This window comes from Symphalangus syndactylus, chromosome 8, assembly GCF_028878055.3.
Source record: "Symphalangus syndactylus isolate Jambi chromosome 8, NHGRI_mSymSyn1-v2.1_pri, whole genome shotgun sequence".
Taxonomy (NCBI): Eukaryota; Metazoa; Chordata; class Mammalia; order Primates; family Hylobatidae; genus Symphalangus; species Symphalangus syndactylus.
Genome location: NC_072430.2, coordinates 94,284,626 through 94,307,707, shown reverse-complemented (window position 1 = coordinate 94,307,707; position 23,082 = coordinate 94,284,626). Strand labels below are relative to the sequence as shown.

The 23,082-nt window shown below is 40.4% G+C and overlaps 1 protein-coding gene across 12 annotated transcripts in view; it reads right to left on the bottom strand.

Moving 5' to 3' along the window:
* Positions 1 to 23,082, bottom strand: part of C8H2orf88 (chromosome 8 C2orf88 homolog) — a 120,363-nt gene that overhangs the window by 5,549 nt on the left and 91,732 nt on the right. For 2 of the 12 annotated variants that reach the window (XM_055290018.2, XM_055290017.2), the window contains one exon: positions 2,568 to 2,732. The exons of 5 other annotated variants lie outside the window; for them this stretch is intronic. The gene's annotated coding sequence lies outside the window, so the exon portion shown is untranslated. Of the gene's footprint in view, positions 1 to 142; positions 310 to 2,518; positions 2,765 to 17,122; positions 17,592 to 23,082 lie in introns of those variants that run through there. 5 more of the 12 variants (XM_063645657.1, XM_055290024.2, XM_055290025.2 and 2 more) reach the window with 5 other exon arrangements.

Below are 23,082 nucleotides of genomic sequence, written 5' to 3'. Positions count from 1 at the left end.
ATGGTTAACCTGAAAAAAATTACTTAGAGAACTCAGTGAGTGTCAGATAAATAAAAGGCTGTGAGTGGAACCATCAGCGGAACCATCAGAATATTCTGTGTTTTTTAAGACCTTTTGTTTTGCAAAAGCAGCTTTTTCTTACCCTAACAAAGTAGTGCCAGATTTGTGCATTTGCCAAAACCAGTTTTAAAACTGGACAAAATATATGTTGCCATTATTTTCAGGTGTAGAGCAACAAGCAACACTGGATTGTGATCCCTAAGAGAAGAAAAACACAAGATGTTAAATCCCACAGGTGGTCATTGTGGGATTCTACCTGGGGGGTATCTTCCAGCATTACTATGGGAGTTGAGCCCCAGGGGAGTCAGAGAGTGGCAACTCTGATGGAACAGAGGTTAGGGTTACTAAAACAGCTGGAATTTATAAGATAGAATTCAAGATTGGGAAGAGAGGCAGAAATCTGCATGAAACTTGTCAAGGGTACTGAGATGTGCATGTCCAGGATAAGGATCTGCAAAGTGTTAGCAAACGATTACTTCCTCTAGGACTTAAGAGTTGAACAGTGACACCAGAAGTTATACAGTACTTAGAATCCTTGGAATTGCAGCCTGTGTGGAGCAATCTCATTGAACACTTCTGTATTTAGTTACTACTCAAGAAATGCGACACCTTAGGAATCAGTAGTATACCGTAAACAAGGTTTGGCAAGTGTTTTCTTAAAGGGCTATGACTTAGGCTTGTGAGCTAGGATGTTTGTGGCTTCTCCAAATTCATATATTGAAACCTAATCCCCAACGTGATGGTATTTGGAGGTGGGGCCTTTGGGTGATGATATTAGAGTATTAGTGCTCTCATAAAAGAGACCCCAGAGAGTTCCCTTGCCCCTACTGACATGTGAGGCCACAGTGAAAAGCTATGAACCACAAAACAGGCCTTCACAAGACACCATATATGCTCATGCCTTAAACTTGGACTTCTCAGCCTCCAGAACCATGAGAAATAAATCTGTGTTATTGATAAACACCCAGTCTTATAACTACTCCATACTAGTCTCTGGTATTTTTTTTATACCATCCTGAATGGACTAAGACACATAGGGTCTATGTTACAACTACTCAGCCCTGCTATTATAGCACAAAAGAAGCCAGATAATATATTAATATTAAACAAATGGGCATGGCTATATCCAATAAAGCTTCATTTACAAATATAGGCAGCCAGCCTATGGACCACATTTGACCAAGTTCAAACAGAAATAATCCCCTTTAACAAGAAATAAAACAATACCATTTAAAAGACGATAACATGAGCCAGATGCCTTACAAGGTATTATTCACAATGCCCACCATTCAATTAAAAAATTACTAGCCATACAAAGAAGCAGGAAAATCTGACCCATAATCAAGAAAAAACAAAAACAAAATGAGCCAGCATTTCTTAATAGAAATTAATAATAGAACTTTAAGTATACCCAAGAAAATAAAGGAAAAAACTAGTGAACAAAAAAAGAATCTCAGAGAAATGGAAATTGTAAAATAAAAATGGAAAATCAATAACTGAAATGTACAAGATGTGAAATGAAAAATTCATTGTGTGGACTACTGAATGTTGGAAAAGATAGGATTAGTGAACTTGAACGTAAATCTATAGATGTGTCCAATCTGAAAAATGGAGGGAAAAGATTTAAAACATAGAGCAGCCACTAAAGAGATAATGCAAGTATGACTTATGAGGAAAGGAATTAGACACGTTTAACCCAGAAGAAGACAGGAAAGGAAGAACACTGGGGGTTGGGGAGGGACAATTAGAAAACCAACATATGAAAAAGCCTTCCATGTGAAAAATTACCTGAAAGAAAATGGACTAAAAATAACAATTGAAAGGCAGAGATGATCAGACTAGTTTAAAAATCCAAACCACACATAATATAGTCTTTTCAACAATGAGTGCTGGAACAACCAAATCATCCATATGCCAAAAAAAAAAAAAAAAGCTGGACACAGTTCTTAAACTCTTCACAAAATTAATTTGAAATGGATCATAGACCTAAATATAAAATAGGACTCCTAGAAGATAACTTAGGACACAATCTAGATAACCTTGGGTTTGGCGACAACCTTTTAGATTCAGTGCCAAAGGTATGATGTGTTAAAGAAATAATTGATAAGTTGGGCTTCACTGAAAAACTGCTCTGTTAAAGACATGGTCAAGAAAATGAGAAGACAAGCCACAGACTGGGAGAAAATATTGTAAAAGCATATTTGATAAAAGATTGTTATCTAAAGTATACAAAGAACTTTTAAAAGTCAACAATACAAATATGAACAAGCTAATTGAAAAATGGGCAAAAGATCTGGACAGACACCTCACCGAAGTCTTCTTACATATAGATGGCACATAAACGTATGGAAAAATGTTCAACATCATGTCATTCAGGAATTGTAAATTTAAACAGATAATGGCAAAAGCAACAGAACTCTCATTCACTGTTGGTGAGAATGCAAAATGGTACGGTTACCTTGGGAGGACAGTTTGGCAGTTTCTTACAAAATGAAACATATTCTTACTGTATGATCCAGCAGTTCTGCTTCTTGGTATTTACCCAATGAGTTGAACGCTTAAATCCTTGCAAAAATCTGCATATGGATGTCTGTAGCAACTTTATTCATAACTTTGAAAACTTAGAAGCAAGCAAGATGTCCTTCTTGGTGAATGGGTAAACTGTGGTACATCTAAAAACAATGGAATATATTCAGCATGAAAAATAAATGAGTTAGGCTGGGCATAGTCACTCACGCCTACAATCCCAGCACTTTGGGTGGCTGAGGCGAGTATCACTTGAGCCCAGGAGTTCAAGACCAGCCTAGGCAACATAGCAAGACCTCGTCTCTACAAAAAAATTAAATATGAAAAAAATTAGCCAGGCATGGTGGTGCACACCTACAGTTTTAACTACTTAGGAAGCCGAGGTCGCTTGGCCCCAGGAGTTGGAATTGAAGGTTGTGGTAAGTTAAGATTGATTGCACCACTGCACTCCAGCCTGGGTGACTGAGCAAGACCCCATCTCAAAAAATAATCCAGCCATGGAAAGAAAAGGAGGAACCTCAAATGCTTATTACTAAGTTAAGCCAATCTGAAAGGGGTACATGCTGTATGATTACAACTATATGACATTCTAGAAATGGCAAGACTCTGGAGACAGTTAAAAGACCAGTGGTTGCCAAGGGTTATGGAAGAGGCTGAGATGAATAGGTGGAACAGACAATTTTTAAGGCAATGAAACTATTCTATATGATACTAATAATGGATTTCTGTCATACATTTGTCAAAAACCATAGGTTGTACAACACCAGGAATGAACCCTAAAATAAAGTGGATTTCAGGTGATGGCGATGTGTCTAGTGGGAGATGCTGCGTGTGTGTGTGTGTGTGTGTACACAGGATACGTGGGAACACTACTTCCTGCTCCATTTTTCTGTTAACTTTAACTGCTCTGAAAAACAGTCTATTATTTAAAAAAAATACACCCACTATATGCTATCTATAAAAGATACACAACTTAAAACTGACAAACCCACAAGCATAGCTGGAGACTTAAAACATTACTAGAATATTCAAAGAAAAAAATATGTGTTCTGAACAACATTATGCTCCAACTTGAGTTGATATTCACAGAACACTACACCTAACAACTATTAAATATTCTTATCAAGTGCATATGGAACATTCACCAAGATAGACTATTGATAGTCTCAGCAGATTTCAAAGGCTTAAAACATTACACAGTATATTTTCTAACCACCCCAAATAGTAAAATATCTAGAAAAGCCTCATATATTTGGAAACTAAACATATTTCTAAATAACCCATGGGACAACGAAGAAAATCACAGGAGAAATTAAAATATATTTTCAACTAAACGAAAGCCAAAACATCAAAAATTTGAAATGCATTAGTTAGCGCTTAGAAGGAAATTTATATACTTAAATGCTTAGAAAAGTTTAAATCAGTGATAAAAGCTTTCACCTTAAGCTAAAAAAAGAAAAGCAAATTACACCCAAAATAAGTAGACAGAAATAGATAAGAACAGAAATCAATGAAGCATACGATAGAGACAACAGAATGAATGCTGGTTCTTTAAAAAGATGTAATAGATATATTTCTATACAGACTAAGAAAAGTCACATATTAAGATGTGTAATGGGCATTATGACAGATCTATATACATTTAAAAGGCAAACAGGAATAATATAAACAATTTTATGCCAATATTAAATTACCAAAATTGGCACAAGAAAAAAATCTGATAGCCCTATATCAATTAAAGAAATTGTAGAGCCGAGATCGCGCCACTGCACTCCAGCCTGGGTGACAGAGCAAGACTCCGTCTCAAAAAAAAAAAAAAAAAAAAAAAAAAAAAAAAGAAATTGTAAATCTTTCCAAAAAGAAACCTCCAGGCCCTAATGGCTACACTAGAGAACTCTTATCAAGTCCATTACGAGGAAGTAATACCAGTCTTATCCAAACTCTTCAGAAAAGAAAGAGGAAAGATTTCCCAAATCCTTCTGTATGAGGCCAGTATTACCAAGAAGACAAAACTCCACAGGCCAATATCCCTCATGAACATAGACCCAGAAGTTGGCAAATTGAATCTAACGTGTAAAATGGATAAAACATGACTGAGTGGATTTATACCAGAAATTCAAGGATATTCCAAAGACAATAAATATAATTCACTATATTAACATAAAAAAAAAATCAGATGATCACCTCAGTAGAAAGAGAAAAAAAGTTTGATAAAATACCATTTATTATTTTTAAAATCCCAGCAAAGTATTTATTAATATGAAGGCCTTCCTCAAAAGTAATGTTAGTGGTGAAAGACAACACTTTTTCCCTATGACAGGAGCAAGGCAACAATAGTCATTCTCATGATTTCTGTTTGATATTTTACTGGAAGTCCCACCGAGTACGAGGAAGGGAAGACATACAAAGCATAAAGATTGAGAGAAAGAGAAAATTGCCATTATTTGCAGATGGCATAATTGTATGTAGAAAATTTTAAAGATTATATGCCCCCCCCAAAAAAATTTACTGGAATAATTGTAGCAAGGTCTTAACATATAAAAGTGACATAAAAAGTAATTACTACAAACTTAGATGAAATTAATGCCATTTGCAATAGCATCAGAAATATGAACACTTAGGGATAAATTTAACAAGGCATATGAAGGAAAACTGCATTTTGTATTGTGTACGTTGTATGTGAAAAATACAAAATGTTACTGAGAAAAAGCAAAGAACCTAAATAAACAGATAAACGCTGTTCATGATCTGAAAGACAATATTCTTAGTCCTCCCCAAATTAATGGGTCTATTCGGCAAAATTCCAGCAGGCTTTTCTGTAGACATTGACAAATGGATTCTAAAAGTCCAGTCAAAATCCCAGCAGGATTTGTTTTACATATCTATCTATCTATATATATATATATACACACACACACACACACACATTCTGAATTATACATGGAAACACAAACTAGAATGGCCAAAACAATTTTGAGAAGAACAATAATTTGGAGTACTCCTATTTAATGTTAAGAATGACTATAAAGTTACAGTAGTTAGTGCTATATTGACAAAAGGCTAGACACAAACCTATGAAACAAGTCCAGAGATACACTCATAAAAATATGGTAAACTGATACTTGACATGTCCAAAAACAATGAATGCAAAAAGGATAATCTTTTCAACAAATGGGATTGGAACAATTGGACATTCATATACCCTCACCCCACCAAAATCTACTTATACCTTATACTTTATAGAAAAATTAGCTCTAAAAGGATCATAGTTTTAAATGTAAGATGTAAAACTATAAAACAAGAAGACAAAATATTTGCGATCTTGGGTTAGGCAAAAAGTTCTTAGATGTGATACCAAAAGCATGAACCATGAAAGAAAAAAACTGGTAAACTAGACTGAATCAAAATGAAAAACATTTGCTCTGGAAAAAAGAACACAGTTAAACGATTGAAAAAAAAAAACAGCAAATATAGCAAGTCATCTAGCCAATAAATGACTTGAATCCAGAATATGTAAGTATCAAAACTCAATAGCAAGACAACAACCCAGTTTAGAAAACGAGATTTGAAAGATTTAGGCAGTTCACTTGGTACCACCTATAGATAGCAAATATAAGTACATGAAAGATGCTCAATATCATTAGCCATTAGGGAAATGCAAATTAAAACCATGACAAGAAACCACTATGTAGCTGTTAGAATGGGTAAAAATAATACCAAGTGCTGGTGCATATACAGAGCAACTGCACTCTCATACATTGCTGGTGGGAATGCAAAATGACATGGCCTCTCTGGAAAACAGTTTGGCAGTTTCTCACAAAGTTGGAATAACCATGTAGAAGACCCAGCAATCACACTCCTACAAATTTACCCTAGATACATGAAAATTTGTGTTCACATAAAAAATTGTATGCTGGCTGGGGACGGTGGTGCATGCCTGTAACCCCAGTATTTTGGGAGGCCTTGGTGGGTGGATCACCTGAGGTCAGGAGTTTGAGACCAGCCTGGCCAAAATGGTGAAACTCTGTCTCTACTGAAAATATAAGAAAGTTAGCAGGGCATAGTGGTGTACACCTGTAGTCCCAGCTACGTGGGAGGCTGAGGCATGAGAATCACCTGAACCCAGGAGGCAGAGGTTGCAGTGAGCTGAGATCGCGCAACTGCACTCCAGCCTGGGTGACAGAGTGAGACTCCATCTCAAAAAATAAAGAAAAAAAATTGTATGCAAATGTCTGTCACAGCTTTATAATTGCCAAAAGTTGACAACAAAGATGTTGATATACACCAATATGGATGACTCAAAGGCATGCTGATTGTACAAGCTAGTCTCAAAAGGTTACTTAATTTATATGACATTCTGGAAAAAGGCAAAACTATAGGGACAGATGATAGATAAGTGGTTGATGGGGTTGGGGGTAGACTGTGACCAAAAGGGCAGCAGGAGGGACCTTTTTTGGAGTGATGTAACTATTCTTTATCCTGATTGTGGTGGTGGCTGTAACAAATCTAAACATGCATTAAAATTCATAGACTTGTTCACCAAAATGAAGTCAGCTTTACTGTATGTTAGTTAAAATTTTTAAAAAGGTATTTTTTTTTTTTTTGGCCGGGCGCGGTGGCTCACTCCTGTAATCCCAGCACTTTGGGAGGCCAAGGTGGGTGGATCACAAGGTCAGGAGATTGAGACCTTCCTGGCTAACACAGTGAAACCCCATCTCTACTAAAAATACAAAAATTAGCCGGGTGTGGTGGCGGGCGCCTGTAGTCCCAGCTACTGGGGAGGCTGAGGCAAGAGAATGGCATGAACCCGGGAGGCAGAGCTTGCAGTGAGCCGAGATTGCGCCACTGCACTCCAGCCTGGGCGACAGAGCAAGACTCCGTCTCAAAAAAAAAAAAAAAAAAAAAAGGTATTTTTTAAAACCACAATACAGTTACCCACGCTAAGATTGCTAAAATTTAAAACACCCCAGTGCTTAGTGTTGGTGAGGACATGGAACGCATATATTGCTGGAAGGAATGTAAAATGGTACAACCATTTTAAAGAATTCTTTGGCTGTTTCTTAAAAAGTTAACCATGCACTTAACCTGTGAACCAGCCATTTCATCTCTAGATATTTATCTAAGACAAATGGAAACATAGGTTATTTTAAAAATCTGTATACCAATATCCATAGCTTCTTTATTTACAATAGTCAAAGCTGGAAACAACCCAAATGTCCATCAGTAGGCAAATCAAATGGATAAACAAATTAGGGATATCCTTAAAATGGAATATAACTTGACAATTAAAAAATGATGAACTATTGGTATGTCAAACCACATGGATGAATCTCAGACTGTTGAGCCAGATAAAAAAGGTGGATCATATTTATATGAATTTCAAGATTGGACAATAGTGACCCTATGAATAGAAATCATAGTAGTGATTCCCTTTGGGTGGGAGGAAGTAAGGACTGTTTGGAAGAGGCCCTGAAATAACTTTTTAGGCTATTAAAAAATTCTATATCTTAATTGGTATGTTAGTTACATGAGGTATATGTTAAAACATGTTAGATTGTACCTTTAACATCTGTTTACTGTATTACACTGTAATTTTTACTTCAATAAGATATAAGAACAGTTTTTGAGAACATTCTGGGGCACCTAAATCCAGGGGACTGATGTATTTTATCTGAAAAAGACTGCCTCTGGGCAGCATCCAGAGCGGACCAGCTCCCTGTGCTGGAGGACTCCAGTGTGAGGCCTGCTGCTTCCTTTCTACATCGGCCTGAAACCAGCCCAACTCAGTGGTCATAGTCTTCTGGGCCTACCGAAGAGCAAAAGCCTACTTCTAGTTCTTCCAGTTGCCAGTTCAAGGGCTTTATTTATGTGTCACTTCTTTGGGAACAGGTAGAGTGCTTTGATTTAGAACGATGGCAATAAATGAGAAACCAATTTGAAATTGGATGTGAGAGTCTTTTGTCCTTTATTGTGCTGTTCCTGAACTTGTAGCTAAGGAGGGTAGAGTAGGGAGAGGGATATAAAACCTCATCCAAGGAACTAGATTAGTAATACTTCATCCCCACCACACTTTAATTTGCACATATTTCTAGAGTATAGGACATCAAAAATACCTAGATACTAAAATATTTATGTTGTTAACCTTCAGTTGGTTTAGCCATATCAAGAATAGAAAACAACTGTTCTTCAGTTACTTATCACATCTGCTTACTAATTTGTTATGTTTATCGTCTCTTCCCATCTAATAGATGAAACAGGCAGATAGGTCTGGCTCTTCCACTTGCTGACCCAGAGTTCACATGGCAAATAAGAATGGAGCTGTCACTCCGAATTCCAGCTTCTTCTTGGAATAAAAGTGCTCCAACAGTACTTTATCCAGTCCAGCCTATGTTTTTAAGTGTTAACTTTCTCCCTTTCTTGAACTTATAGAACCTCTGTCCCAACTTTGAAGTTAATTCTTGCCGGTAAAGACCAAGATAGCTCCTTCCTAGGGTCTCTATTTCTTCTCATTGCCCCTGTCCTTGACATGATCTCTGGACTATCAGCAAGAACGTGATGGCCCAGACCTTCCCAGTCTCCCAAACAGGTCTCTGGGTACTGCTACCCCAGGACTAGCTCTCAAATCTGGCCTTCAAGTCCTGTGTTGGGAAAAAGGACACTGATATATTCATGTAATTAGGTAATCATCTGGTCCAGTAACTAGCTATCTAATGGAATTGCTCATGGCATGCTGAGAAGGTGCAGTTACCCTAATTGAATGGATTAGTAAACTGCCCCCACATATTTGTTAATCAGATTTTCGTGCTATAGTTTCCATCCCACAGAAGCCTCTTAAGATTTATCATGAATAAAAAAGCATGATCCTTAAAGTAAGAGCCAAGGGGGAAAAAAAAGTTCATGTGAAGCATCTACTGTTCATAGTAGCAGCTGTTTAAATACTTAAAAGGCAGTTACAATACAGTACTTTAAATACTTATAAGGCAATTACAGTATAAGCCTGCACACCATTGAAGAACAAACTTCGTATAATTTCAATCACTCCTAATAAGATAGTTGATTCATAAGGAGGAAATAAAGTTTCAACAATGTTAGCCATTAATGCAAGTCAGTGGTTAGGCAGCTATGATTAGCCTTAAGATAGCAGGTGTGATCAGCTGTCCTGAATTAATTTTTAGTCTGTTATTCATTTGTCAGGTTGGGAAGTGACTATGGTCATCAGTTGAAGGTGTGATACATTAAATGCTGCATATCAACCAGGAAGTGTTTTGGCCTTGTCATTTTAACTGGCTAGTTACAGAAATATAAAATGTTTAAAAAACACAGTTTCTCAAAAATATTTAAATCAATCTTTTATACCTTAATTCTCAAGATACACAAAAGAACTATCAGAGCATCCCTTAACCATCCAACCAGTCTATATTGAGTGTCTACTATGTGTTTAGAACCTGTGCCCATAGAATGTAAGTGCTTCCAAAATTAACAAAATCAAAAGGAGAAAGAGAATATAATTTATTCAGGCTGTATTAAAATCTAACAGTGCCCTTCCACTCACCACTCCCTCTCCCTCTGTCCACTACCCCTCAAATCACAATGCACAGACACATACATACACATTACAGTCATACGTGAGGAAAGGAAAGCCCCTTTACGTGTTTCAATGTTATTTGAAGCCTCAAAGCACAAAAAATATAGAATGAGCCCTGGCACTATCCTCAGGAAGAGATCTAGCAACAACTGGGCCTTCTGGTGGGTCCGTCAAAGAAAAAATGTGATTTACTGCAGCTACCCACCATTTTTTCTCCTAGAGCCAGGGTCTCAGTCCATCACCTGGGCTGGAGTACAGTGGCCAGTTGTGGCTCAGAGCAGCCTCGAACTCCTGGGTTCAAACTATCCTCTGGCTTCAGCCTCCTGAGTACCTGCGACTACAGGCACCTGCCACCATGCCCAGGTTATTTTTTATATTTTTTGTAGAGACAGCCATGTTGCCCAGGCTGGTTGTGAACTCCTGGCCTCAAGTGATCCTTCTGCCTTGGCCTCTCAAAGTGCTGGGATGATAGGTGTGAGCCACCATGCCTGGCTAGCCCATTCTTCACACTTCATTTTGTAGCTGTGTTCCTCCATTCTGGGTGCAGTGTCATCAAAAGGAGTAAATTCCTTGGGAATATGCCAGTGGAAGGTATCACAAAAAGGCCATAATTTGGACATGAGTTGGACCCATACACAAAACCAGCAAAAAAAAAAAAAAGTAACTTCTAAAATCTGCTCTGTAAACGAATAGGCTGCTAACTCCCCAGAAGTCCATCTTAAACACTAGATTAACAGGGATGGTTTATTTTACCATTGTCCCATTTTATGTCATATTCTTAAGCCTTTACACAGGTTTCTAAGATACCTTATATCTCAAGTTATTGCTTAAAATTGGTCTCACCCTGAATTAATGTAAATATATAATAAAAACCATGTTATGGTCTTTCAAAAAGTTTTATGCATATATATATATAAAGTGTCTTTCAAATTTCAGTGTAGATGTGATTAATAAAAATACCAATTCATTAAAACATAACTCGAGATGGGCAGATCACCTGAGGTCAGGAGTTCAAGACCAGCCTGGCCAACATGGTGAAACGCCATCTCTACTAAAGATACAAAAATCAGCTGGGCATGGTGGCAGGTGCCTGTAATTCCAGCTACTCAGGAGGCCGAGGCACGAGAATCGCTTGAACCTGGGAGGCAGAGGTTGCAGTGAGCCATGGTCGTGCCACTGCACTCCAGCCTGGGCAATAGAGCGAGACTCAGTCTCAAAAAAAATAAATAAGTTTATAAAAAATATATATAACTCAGTTCCTAGTAACATGTTTGTCATTATATGTTCTCTAATAATGGATACTAAGAATATACTTTCTTGTAGGGCTCCGTGAAAACTGGACAGTAAATGGAGGTCTTTGTACTGGGAGTATTGAGAATCATTCACTTGGACTATAAATCACAACAGGATCAAATGACATTGGTTAAACAGGCAAACAGAAATGGACACAATTTAAATGTAGCATTCTTTGTCTTTCACCAAAAAGGAAAAGCTACAAAATACTGTAAATATGACTTTGGTCAGTATGGAAGGTCACCGAAAGAACACTACTGCAGGGTCCTTAGAAACTGAGAAGTCAGTTTCATCCTTAGGCACTAAGAGCACACACACTGTACAGCTGCTCACTGACAGGATGGGCTCAGGATGACTCCATGTGGTCACACTTGGGGCCAAAATTTCTCAATAGAGAGGCAGAGAAAATAACATTGTTAAGAAATGAGACAACGTTTGAGATTCTAATAAACCTGAATAAAGCGGTATGGTATGATTTTATCTGTGAACTGGGCTCTACCTCAGTCATCTAAAAATTGTGATTTTGGTCGGGCATGGTGGCTCTCGCCTGTAATCCCAGCGCTTTGGGAGGCCAAAGTGGGTGGATCACCTGAGGTCAGGAGTTCATGACCAGCCTGGCCAATATGGTGAAACCCCATCTCTACTAAAAATAAAAAAAATCAGCCAGGTGTGGTGGCATACACCTGTAATCCCAGCTACTAGGGAGGCTGAGGCAGGAGAATCGTTTGAACCTGGGAGGCAGAAGTTGCAGTGAGCCGAGATCGCACCACTGCACTCCAGCCTGGGCGACAGAGCGAAGACTCCGTCTCAAAAAGATAAAAATTGTGAATCTATATGTAAAGCATCTAGAACTTCCCTTGGAACATGGAACATGTTCTGTGTTATTTCCATTCCTTATCTCTCCAGATTGTCTCCTAAAGCTACTAACATCTATTAAGTGTTCTATTATATCTCCAGATTATAATTGAGGAAGTATAATCTAAGAATGACAACAGTAATTTAGGATTTTGAACAATTAGATGATAGACTAACTGTTGAACAGGTGATAGATGTCTTAAGTCCAGGTATCAATACTTCATCTCATTTACCAGGTCCTCCGGGTAGAGGAAAAAAACCACACACATACACAAGCAGGTATTTCCCTAAGCCCTTCTGGGCTTCACTCTGGCTACCAGGTGGCTTCAATCTGGCCACTCCTATTTATGGCCATGAATGTTGACCTTCAATCTGCAGCAATTCCTCCAGCACCATAATATAAATCCTCACAGAAAAATGAAAAGGAGCTCTGACCAACTAGTAAAGAAAACCTGATCTAGAACCTCTTCCCGCTTTATCATTTTGTTAAGTTGGTAGATAAGCCCCAAATTCTAACCACCTCCTCGAGTCACATTTCTTTTGCAAACTCCTGTGCATACGTGTGTTTAAATCTGTTCTATTTATGCCATTACTCTTTTATCAGTTTGATTGACAGGCCTTGGTCACAAACCTAAGAGGGTAGAGGAGAGCTTTTTTCCTCCCCTACAAATTCAATTTCTATTAGTTTTTATGTAGTAAAACCACTTCATTGTAGAACAAGTAGGAGGCATAAATTAATAAAATTGACTGTTAAGTGCTATGCACTGAATTAAGTTCTAGGCAGCAGTATATGTAATTTTGAGCACTGAAAAGAATCATTACTCTGATATAGAGACATGGAAGAACATAGTGTTCAAATTCACTAGGACTCTACGTCAGAGGACCAAGAAATTAAGAAAATTTTGCCATGTAAAGTTTCATAGTTCTTTCATAATCCATATACTCCACATCTTTACCTAAAGAGTTACTGTATGGTTCCTATTTTCTGTGGCCAACAGTACAGTGTCTCGGGGGAAAGAGAGGTACATTTAATGTAAACATTTTTTAAAGCCCTGTTTTTACCCAATGGACTTAATTTCTCACTAATACAAGGAAATTTCCTCTCCCATCAAGTGAGTCTCTTTGGCTCACCCATTCTCATTTCCTACTCCTAGTCCTCCTTTAAGTTGAAACACACCACCTCGCCTTTATCTCCACCCAGCACCCTTTCCCCTGTTCCTTACTTAAACCCAAGTGCTATCTTTGAGGATAGGGGAAGCCCCATCTCCTCCTTGCAGACTTCCCAGTCCTCCTCCCACCCTTCCTCAGAATTCTGTTCTTGAACTGAAGCCTAGTCTTTAATTTATAAATGCTGTCTCCCCAAATGAGATTAGATATTCCTCAAGGGCAGGAGTTATTTTTTTCTTTATTTTGTACAGAACAGTTCTCTACATCAAGGCGATTAATGAATGCTTACTAAAGTTTTCCTATTAACTATCCATGTGCCTGCAGTATGTTAGATGTTGGGAAGAAAACAGTGAAATTTACATAGTTCTGCCTCTTGCAGGCTGTTTACATGCAAAGGCTACAAACTTGTAGTAGTGTTTGGGCCAGTGTTTTGTTGGGCCAGTGCAGTGTTGAAACTGTTCCGAATTAGAATACTTCTAAGCTAGGCATTCACTCTTTGGGTCACATATCTGTTACTCCCTCCCATTCAGCTTCATTAATTTATGTTACCTTCAGCCCCTTGTGAAACACTCTTAATTTCACAACTTTTAACTTACAAGGAATAAATTCATTCTTAAAATACAAGGCTCTTCCCATGTGAGATACTGATTAGAGTTATTTACTACTGCCAAAACTTCTAACGTTATAACACCATGAGTGGTTCTATTTCTCAACTACCGACTTAGTGCATGTTGTGCATAGTATACTTACTATATGGAAAGTATAGTAAGAAAGGCTGATTTTAAAATTCTCAAATCCAAGGATAGATGGCGTATTAACTAATGAGAAAGAAAACAAAACTGCTCAGCAACTGTTTTGCTCCCTTAAAAGCAAATGATCTTCAAGCTGGAAAGCATGGAAACCTCACTAAGAGAGAACTAAGGTGCAAGCAGAAGAGGTCACTTTAAAATAGTCCATGCCTCCACATTCTGGTGAATTGTATTCCAGGGTACCAAGAGAACCTGCAGATGTCAGCACAGAACTATTCTGACAACCTCTGTAAAAACATGGAGAAGAAGGGCAGTCTCAAGAGGCTAGAGATTCAAACAGAAGTTTTTTCCCCCCAGTGTTTTTATTTTTAATATTCAAAATTAAAGGAAAGAATTAGAATTCCTAGACTTTACAGACTAACAGTTTGACATCTATCTCTGGCAAAATTCAAAACTTAAACATTAAACAAGGAACAATGAGGGGTGGGGGAAAAGACGGGATTTCTAGGAACTAGCAATTTGCTAAGAATCATTCATTTTTAAACTAATGTTTATTTACTTTTGTGGTAGATCAGGGAATATGCAAGATCTTTACTTTTCAGCAAGACATTTTTCTCATCATGTCCTTATGGAGAAGACTACTCTATGGACTAGAATAGTTTGATAAGAAAGGGCTGAGTCCAGCTAATTCATTAGTTCAAGCAAAATCTACTGAAGGCCAACTGGATTTCCAGCCATTATTGTACTTGGCGCTTTCAATACTTTGAATTTTAACAACCAGCCTGAAAGGCAGATGTTACCTCATTTTATTGATACTGAAAAGAAGTTTCTCAAGGTCACAAAGCTAATAGGTATCAAGGCCAGACTCCAAAACCAGCCTCCAAAAATCCAGGACCATTCCTACTGTGCCACAGGTTTCTAGAGGTACCATGGTCATAGCAAAAGGACTTTTCCTATCTATTATCAGTGACTTGAATGTCTGGTGAATAAACTCAGCAAATGTGTAGGTGACACAAAACTGAAAAGTAGAATTAACATGATGAATGACATAAGATTAAAACATCTATCTAACAAACTGCAAACCATACAGAGGCTTTAAGTAATACAAGCAAACAGAAAAAAGAAATTCAGATTCAAGAAATGCTTAACTGCATAATTAAAAAATTAATAAAGCCTACCTTTATTTTTGTCTCCTTTGTTTGACAGCAAAGCACACGGGGTATGGAGGTGAGGTTTTTAGTCAACTTCTGTGTATTTACTACAAATGCCAATTAAGCAATAGATGATTTCATTTGAAGATGGCAACTCATTGCACCCTGCACTGTTTGGATTAAACTGATTTATTGAAATCAATTTTGGGCTAAGGATCTTTAGCACAGGGAAGGGTCTTAGGTAAGGAAGGAAACATAAAAACTAGTATTTATTGAAGATAGCTAAGATTTACTGACTCCTAGGCACCTCTACTAAGTACTTTATTAATATTATTAATTTAATCCTCACAATAACCCTAGGGCTGTAGACAAAGTATATTATTCCCATTTGACAGATGAGAAACTGAGGCTCAGGGATCTGAAAGGCTGTCAAGCAAAGGAGACAAAAATATTATTCTGTATCACTTTAGACCTTTCATTTCTTAACTAGTTATTTTTGGGTCATGGACCCTTTTCAGACTCTGACTAAAGTTTTAGATGCTTTTTGCAGAAAAATCTTGTTTCTATGTTCACAGTTGGAGCGATATTGGCCAGGTAGGACTAATGAGAAACAGGTACTGCTTCCTAAGCGGTTGTCAGTTCAGCGTAAACAAGGCCTTGCTAACAACAGAAAAGGAGGAACCCCTCAAAATGCAATGAGCTCCCTGTCACTGAAGTGTTCAATTGAAATGTGGCTGGCCTGTCAGGAGTGCTATAGAGGAGATAATAAAATGGATTGGAGGTTGGTCTACAATTTTAAAGCATCCTTTTGTTACAACATTGTGTGGACCTAAATAAGTAATGCTTATAATTTTTGTTTAATGGCAAAACAAAATTAAAAACTGAAATTATTCTTCCAGACCATTCTGCTTGAAAGCAGAATGCCTAAATAATGTTATTTCCCATCTATTTATGATAGCCATGTTAGGTGCTTGAAAACAGCCTCATCCAAAGGGAAAAAGGAATAGCCAACTGTTGATCTTGGTTTGATTTATACTTTGTCATAATAAAAGTAGATCCCATATTCCTCCGAATTCTTATCTAAAAATTTCCCTGAGAGAGCTGCCACATACACTAGATCCTAAAAAGATGGTCTTTGATAAGAACATTTACTGGTTTACAATTTTATGTTAACCTAATTCCCTAAAGGATAGAGGAGGGGTTGGTGTCAGACCAGAGACATAAGCGAGACAACTCCAATTGTTCCGCTTTGCTTCTTTGACCCCTTAACTCATGGCTGAAGGATCTTACCCGTCTACTCCTCTTAATTTCTTATTTGCATCATTTCACCTCAATATTCAGCCTCCCACAGCTCCAAAGAGCACGAGAGCTAATACTTTGCTCATGATATGCCATTCAGAGCACAAGCCTGACAGCTTGGTATATCAATGCAATGTTCACGGGCAAATCTCTTACCTGAAAACCTTCACTCACTCTTCAGGTAGGAAGCAGGGTGGAATTGCAACTCATAATGAGATACCTTTCACTGGGAAGCCCAGAACAAGACTGAAGGGGTAGGGGCTAACTCTTCTCGATTAGGGGGCGGAGATGTGAGGCTCTATCCACGGCAGCTGGCTGAGAAAGGTCTGGTTTAATTAAAGCCTCCTGTAACTCATGGGTTTCTGCCATTGAAAAATCTAAAAGGCACAGCTGACAAGCAAAGACCGACAGACACCCGCCCTTCACCAGTCACCCACCTCCCAGATGTTCACTTACACAACACATTGCCCGGCAGCTGCGCACCCATGGCACGTCCGGACAGCCGCGAGGCCCCGGAGGCAGCCTGCGCTCAGGCCCGGGGCGGGTCTCCGAAGCTCCCGGAGCAGCGCCGCCGTGGGAGGGGGGCTTGCTGGCGTCTGGGCGGGCGGCAGCTGAGGCCCGGCGGGGGCAAAGTGCAGTCCAGCTTCCAGGGCAGCGGCGCCGCCTTCTCGCCGGCGCCCGGCTCAGCCAAGTGGCAGCATGTGTAGGACGGGGCGTCCTTCGGCAGCGCTCGGGCTCCCGGCCCCTCCTCCTGCCGTCGCCGCCGCGCCCGCCGCGCGCTCCTCGCGGGTTCGCGCCCCGCACCTGGCCCCCAGATGGCCGCCCAAGGGCGCTCGGCTCCAGGGCGCGCCATCTGGGAGCGGCCCACGAATTTAGGGTGGCAAAGGGTTGCTTCCATACTTCCTTAGGCGCAGGGTCCGAGGCAGGGGCGGGCGGAGCGGAGCTGGGCTGCCATCCGGTCGGTCTGGGCCACCGCCCTCACGCCCCCCGCAACTACCAAGCAGCTGCTGGCGCCGCTGCGGGAACAGACCCGCAAAGGTCAATGACAGCAGAAGCCAGCGAGGCATCGCAGAGGTCAATGAAAGTAAGAGCCAGCGAGGCATTTCGCTGGCCCTGCCCCTGGTCTCGGCCCCCTGAGCTGCGAACTCTCCAGAGCTCCGCCCTGGTGAGAGGGGGCGCTGCCCTCCAAGGCCTCTCCCCCCCGGGGCTTGCCTTAGGACAACAGGTGCTGGGTCGCGGCACTGAGCCCGCCTGCAGGGGGCCCCGCAGCCTGGCCGCGGCCTTCCCAGCTAAGGGTTCTGCGCTCGGGCCAGGCAGAGCTGCCAGACCTGCTTTGACCTGAAACCCCACTGTTGCAGAGCTAGGCCAGGGATTCCGCCCTTCCCACCTCGTTTGCACCATGAGTATGCAAAGCAAAAGTGTTGGAAGTACTTAAACACTTAAAGGACACATCCGTTTTATACTTTTCCACACAGAAATACTCAAGAACATTTTCCAAGCTTGTTTCTCTTTCAAACAAAGTATCTCTAAAGGCCATTTTCTCACTCTTTAAAGCATTGAATACCACTGCCTCAAAACATGGCCATTATTCAGTTACACTTCCCCGCACAATCCATGTGATGCCTGCATCTGCCCAGCATGATTTCTAGCAATAGTAAAAGTCCCAAGAGAACTACAAAGGAACCATTATTTTCCTTGTGTTCTACAACGGTTTAGTCAATGCGAAATTCATGCTTGAAGGGACCTTAGTGATAATTTTGACCCCACATTACAGATGAGGACACAGAGGCCCAGAGTTCAGCAGTACAACAAAAGACAACGGAACTTAAAAAACTAACAATCTATAAACTGAGACTTAGCTCTTTGAAGGTACATTATAGTAAAAAATAAACCTAGATTGCAGAAGAGTTGAGAAGTTTAAGTTACACAAAAATCTAGCTCGGAATCTCAGATTTTAAATGAATCATTCTTATTTTTATCCAGGCTTAAATTAGCTAAGGTTATATACAAACACAGTGGCCCAGAAATGTAATTTTTCTTCATGCTAGTATGATTAATGGGATTGGAGTTGGTACATCCTGACAATCATAGAATGTGAGTATACCTATATTATTTGATTTGTTTGATAAGTATCAATTTTTTTTCTTTTTTTTGAGACAGAGTCTTGCTCTTGTCGCCCAGGCTGGAGTGCAATGGCGCGATCTTGGCTCACTGCAACCTCCGCCTCCCAGGTTCAAGCGATTCTCCTGCCTCAGCTCCTGAGTGGCTGAGATTACAATTGCCTGCCACCACGCCAGGCTAATTTTTGTATTTTTAGTAGAGACAGCGTTTCACCATGTTTGCCAGGCTGATCCCAAACTCCAGACCTCAGGTGATCCATCCGCCTTGGCTTCCCAAAGTGCTGGGATTACAGGTGTGAGCCACTGCGCCCAGCCAGTATCAATTTTAATGTATACAAATTGACTATACTTACGTAAAACAAATTATTCACTTCTACATATTTCAGGCACACCATGCTAAATAATTATGCTTAAATGCAAGGTTCCACTTTTAGGCCTAGTTCTTCACTTAAGTTATGTAATTTTCTTGTGCTCTTCCTTCCCCAGCTTTAAACTTCTATCAACCTAGTGCTGGAATCATCCTTAGGAGACCCCTGGGTTCCACAGTGAGGGGATGGCGTCAGTTCTTGATGTGATCTAGGCAGAGGAGATACTTAGAAATTTGTGTTTTTTACTTCCCAGTTACCAGGTCAGAAGGAAAGAAAAAGTAGGTGAGAAAGTCTCTGGCCTCCATCAGAAGAGAAACCCATGAACTTGCAAATTTCTTTCACTCAGTTTGAGAACAAATTGGACCAGCCTTTGGTCTATAAATGAAGCGGGCCATGAGGGAGCGAGGCCTACACACCGAGCTGAGCTGCTCCTGCCAGGCTGGAGCCTGACCCTTCCTTCACCATCCCAGGGCTGCCCAAGCTGGTGGGGGAGACCCAGGTCAGGTCTGGCAGGGATGACTAAGGGAGGACCTAGCCCGTGGCCTCTGCCATCTGCCCGGCTGCCCTCATGGGTGTGCACTGGAGAGAGTGGAGCAGGAGTGACAAGCCTGGGGCTGGTGGGGAGACCGCACCGGCACCCTTCGGTGAGTGGCCCTCTCTGCTTTCCTCTCTGCGGTGCCTCCCTCAGGTCCAGGCCAGTGTGAACAGGTCTTTGCAGGTTGGGCCTGGAAAAGAGCCTTGACTTCTCTCCTCAGGACTGCAGGCCATGCTTCTGGTCAAGATGGTGCCATGTAAGACTTGGAGGGAAGATGCGTCGAGGGAACTTGGCGCCCTCGGCCGCTGGGATTCGGGAAAGCTGGCTCTCCTCCCAGCCGCCCAGCCTAGAACTGGGAGTCAGGTCATAGCATTTCTGCCCCTCTGTCCTCACCTGGGTTTGAACAAGGATAGAAACAACAGGAACCAAGAACTCCTCAAACTGGTGGTGGCAGAGACAAACTGCAAGATTTTGAAAGTGCTGACAAAACTTTTTAAAAGCTGGGGAATGAAGTGAGAGGGGTGAGGAAGGACCCAGTGATGGCCTGAGGTAAATGTGGTTAGGGTAAGGGGCTGTAGCGAGTGTTTAGTGGTTTTGTTTTCTCCAGAGTTCATAGAAGGAAAAGTCATAAAAACAGCAATGATAAAATCCTGGAATTTGAACATAGGCAATCTCACCCTAGGGTCCATGCTGTTGACAGGAAACAAATACTGAGCTGGATTGAGGATTGCATGTTAAATAGTAAACTTGCAGTTAACAGAACCAAATCAAGGCACTCACATACTCTTTGCTCTGTAAAGAACTCCCATTTCCATCCCCAGCCCCATAAAACTTCCACATCAGACAGACAGACCACAGAGGTACATAGCTGACTCCCTCCACTGGTTTCTCTACTTAAACGAGCACCTTTAACTTCCATTTTTGCCTCAGGCAGACCAGTCAGAGCTTGCACCTCTGGGAGAAGCAAGGGAGGTTATGCCGGCGAGGCAGAAGGGACCTCTTTTCTAAAAGTACTCTAAGCGGTGAGATGATGTGACCTTGTCAGGAAGGATCCGGGCCCTGGGATTCATTTGTCTGCCACTGGGGCTCTTACAAGCATATCAGAGAGTCGAATGTCTCAGTTGGTTTTCTGATAACGAAGTGGTGAGGACTGGAGAGGGAGATGGCATAGTTTGCGAGTATTCATTCACATGGAGGCTAGAGAATTCGTGTACGCTAGAGAGAGGTAACGCAAATCACAGAAAAGATTTATAAAGAATAGAAAATGACACTAACTCCCCACCTGCTCCCACCACCTCCACCCCTACCCCCGGAACTTATCTCAGGTTACAAAATAAGAAGCCAAAGCCAACTGAGTGGGTAGAGGAAAATTTAAATGCAAACAAGATAAACTTACTGAGGAGACAGAAAAAGAAATACCATTATGGGATATGAACCCTGATAGAATAGCACATAGGTATGACCATTGAGGAAACTCATTTTTAGATTCTACCTCTTCGTTTCTCATATAATAACAGTCCACTGGTCTAGGGAAAAAAAAAATCTTTTAGTGGTTATTGGAAAACATGGCTATTTCTGACATAGAATTTCTCACTGATCCAGGTTTTATGTGCTGGTTTTTGTGTGTTCAATCTAAAATGGTCTCTCCAAAACAGTGAACTTATCTTGTATTTGCCAAGATTTTATTTGGATTTGGCTGAGAGGCCCAGATATCTTCTCTGAGTAGGCAACAGACACATTTTCATGTCAGACCCTAATTAAGGTTTTAGGATACAAAGCTTTAAAAATTCAGAAGCAGAAATGGTGTATTGATTCTTTAACACTTTCTGTAACTCAAGACACCTAAAAATGTTTCTCGATGAAGAACTAGGAGTGGGTATGAAAATGATGTCTTGGCCAGATGCAGTGTCTCATGCCTGTAATCCCAGCACTTTGGGAGGCCAAGGCAGGCAGATCATGAGGTCAGGAGTTTGAGACCAGCCTGGCCAACATACTGAAACCCTGTCTCCACTAAAAATATGAAAAATTAGCCGGGCGTGGTGGCAGGCACCTGTAATCCCAGCTACTCGGGAGGCTGAGGCAGGAGAATCACTTGAACCTGGGAGGCGGAGGTTGCAGTGAGCCGAGATCATGCCATTGCACTCCAGCTCGGGTGATGGTGCGAGACTCCGTGTCAAAAAAAAAAAGAAAATGTCTTATACTTTGCTCCTGAAACTTTTCCTGAACTCTTTTTTACTACTCCTAGTTGTTTCTATGCCCAAGCAGGCTTTAAAACCTTGTTGTGAACCTTAACGACACTGTGGGAAAGACCTCTTCTTGTTTACCATTTTCCCAGAATCAAATTGCAAATCATTAGATTACCTATATAGCCAAACAAGTGAAAATGTAAACCTACCAGCAGAGTTTCTGTTCTAGCCCATTCTGTGCTACTGTGACAGAATACCTAAGACTAGATAATTTATAAAGAACGGAAATGTGTTTTCTCACTGTTCTGGAGGATGGGAAGTCAAGATCATGGCACAAGCAGGTTTGGTAGGTTTTCTGGTGAGGGCTGGATCCTCCAGAGGTGGGGAACCCTAGCTAAATGCTGCAAGAAGCCTCTTTAAAGGGGTCTTAATCCCATTGACAAGGGAACAGCTCCAAAGGCCTAATCACCTCTTAAAGGCCCTACCTCTTAATCCTATCACATCGGCAACGTCTGAATTTTGGAGGGAACATTCAAACCATGGCAGTTTCCCATTATAATATTTTAATATATATCATGATATGTTTAAAAGCTCTTATGAATTAAATTTTCCAAACGGTACTGTAGGCCATTGTAGTCTTATTCATTATGTCACTGAAGTGAGAAGTGATTGACATTATCTTCCTTATGTGGAAGACAAAAATCAAATAGCCCCTCCAAGCTTCTCATTCCTGAAGAAAAAAATTCTTTAGTTTTTCTCACAGAATTTCCTTTACTCACATTTGTTAGGCTTCTCTAGACCCATTCTGGTTCTCCAAGTGTAACTAAATGTCTGGCAACCCAAACTAGGGAATAGTTCCAAATAAGAGTTTAATGCAGAGCATGAGACTACTGTGGAACAATATCTCCTGACCATGTAATTTCTAATCCAGTTCTGTTCATTATATTTACAACTATATAAGCTGTCAACTATACCATCAGTCTATGTCTTCTCACTTGTTTGGTTCTTAAAGTTGTTCTGCATTCATTTTTGTGTTGAGTTTGGTCTTTAAGTTTACTGATGTGCATCTGTCAGTAAACAAGCTTCATGTTCCTATACAAGATCTGTCAAAAGATCTTTACGCTGAACTTAAATACATTTTGAAGTCTTTAAATCATCATTAATGGACACTATATTTCTATGGTATAA